Raw genomic sequence first — 2,594 nt, 5'->3', positions numbered from 1 at the left:
CCACAATTTAGCAATAGTCTCTGAGCACAAGTGAGCTGACCTGACCAGAGAATAGCAGTAGCAAATGCCAAGAAGTGCTCGCTGGCCAAGGTCTAACTCCCATGGTATCCCTGGGGTTATGACTCTTTCCTTGGCTACTAAGCACATGCTTTTTCAAGCATGGCCTTTTAAAGATGCCGTCACTACATTTTACTTGAGGGAGTTTGTATTCATACCCTGTTATTCAAGAATGGTTTTCCCAGTGAAAGCTTGAATTAAGTGAAGTAAGTCGCTCCTCGAATTGACAGCTACCTCTGTTCACAGGATGCATGACAAGTACTCTTCCCTCAATGAACATTAGTCACATCTCAGACTTTGTATCTTCTAAAAGGATGCTAAAAGCTACATTCTAAAATAAACAAACATCACACACACACACACACACACACACACACACACACAAGCACACACACTCGCCATTTACCACTCAGCAGTAGTCTTCCAGAATTATTTTTCATCTTTCATTTGCATGAAGTGATCATGAGCCTGACTTTACCAAAAATTGAACTGGCATGACCATTTGTTGCCATCCTGTTGACCTCTGCATCCAAGGTCATGCTGTTTGCGCCTTCTGTTTCGTCTGTGGCTTCTCCTAGCTGCCTAACAACAAGAGCAGAGCTAACCTTAAGCTAATTAATTTCATCCAGCAACGTAAGTGCTATGAGTGAGCAGCCTGAATTTTGAAACAAAAATCTCATTTGGCAATATTTCAGTTCGTTGAGTCATGAGCCTGACAAGTAGCCGCAACCCATGAAGCAGCATTTCCTGCGTCCGTGCATGTGAGAGGGAAGTGAGCCTAAGCCTTTGCTCCAATGCCGCTCTCTCTACTTCTGCCCGAGGCCACAGCCTCATTATAAAAGTTTCCACTCTACTCCATTCAACCTCAGTTCCATGAAGTCAATCAGGTCCTTCAGACCATAGGTTAAGACTTTTGATCAGTATTGCCCAGGTTTCTACTTTCTCCTGCTCTGTGAAAGTGCTTTCCCAGGAAATGATAATAGCTGGTGACCAGTGGACCACCTCTTACATGATTAATAATAGCAATTTGGGAACCGAATTTCCTGTCGTTGAAATTCTTATCCCTTAGGATATAAACAATTATTATTAATGTTATGAAAGAAACTGTATTGAGAAGACTGCATTAAAGTCTTAAACTACAAAAATAAACAGATGATCAATAGGTAGATAGATAGATAGATAGATAGATAGATAGGTAGATAGATAGATACATAGATACATAGATAGATAAATAGATAGGTAGGTAGGTAGATAGGTAGATAGATAGATAGATAGATAGATAGATAGATAGATAGATAGATAGACAGATAAAAAGAGTGGCTTTCCATTAGCCCTGTGATTGGCTTTCTCATCTAAGTCTTAAGCATTGAAATGCCTTATATATACTCTATTTCAAAATAGGTGATAATTCTTTCAATGTATAATTGAGAAAGCTCGAGGTCATACAATATGGGAAGTCTAGTTGACTCCCCAACTCTTGATATTTTTGCTACTGATATCAGCAAACGACGAATAATCAATTGCTTCTGTGACCTAGCAACAAGAGATCTTAGTTGTAGAGAACAGGGATTTGCCTGAAGGTCAAGGGATAGTCAAGATTGCTCAAGAGGGGACATTATACTGAAGCCTGAATGGCCATTGCTCTACTGGAGAACAATTCAGCACTCTGTGAACATGGAATGCATGCAAGGAATGGGGCAGAGTCATACTACAAAGAACAGACAATGATTTCCCAAAGACTTTCACCCCTCTTAGGAGCTTTTTTAAAATGTTTTGTTCTTAACACAGGAAGTATTCTGCTAAAATACAAATTGGTACATTATATCTGTTGAATATCCACACCACAAGTATGCTGTTAGACTACAAATTGATACATTATATCTATCAAATACCTATCAGAACTCACCTGCTGAGCCCAGTGTGGTCCTGGTGGGGGCAGAGTGACAAGGTTCCCCAGTGTGAGCCTCCACAGCGTCATGTTGATGGCTGCTTGTGGGGGGTGGGGGGGTGGGGTGGGGGGTGGGTGTAAGGCTTATTTGTAGAATAATGTGCATATTTCACATTCCATAGAGGAATGTTTTCTCTGTTAACATTAATGACTCCCTGAGAATGACTCTCCTGAGTCCAGGAGTTAAGGGTGCGGCTATGTTTCAGCAAAATGGTAAAAACACTGGGACCTTCAGGACAGTCCTCAAGGCTATGGGAAAGAGTTCTAAATGAATGAGTTCAAAATAATTTCTCAACTATGCAAAACACAAGAACACAATATGAATTAGAAAGGAGTTCATGAATCTAAAGGAACAAAGTCAACCCACTATGAGACAGCTTGTTGGAAAGATCCAAACGCAGGTGGACTTCTGATGAGTTCACGGTCAGCCTAGGACAGAGCCTAGGCCCAGATATGGTAGAAATGGTAATTTCAGGGCAGCATTCCACCCAGCTAGCTTATACTCTGTGCTTAACCATGGCATACAGATCTCTGAATTCCTTTGCAATCAATGTTAAGGAAAAAAAGTGTGCTTTGCTCTCTCGTAAGA

The sequence above is a fragment of the Apodemus sylvaticus genome, chromosome 11, assembly GCF_947179515.1.
Source record: "Apodemus sylvaticus chromosome 11, mApoSyl1.1, whole genome shotgun sequence".
Taxonomy (NCBI): domain Eukaryota; kingdom Metazoa; phylum Chordata; class Mammalia; order Rodentia; family Muridae; genus Apodemus; species Apodemus sylvaticus.
The sequence above is the reverse complement of the archived record's forward strand: the minus strand, read 5'-3'. Positions refer to the sequence as shown.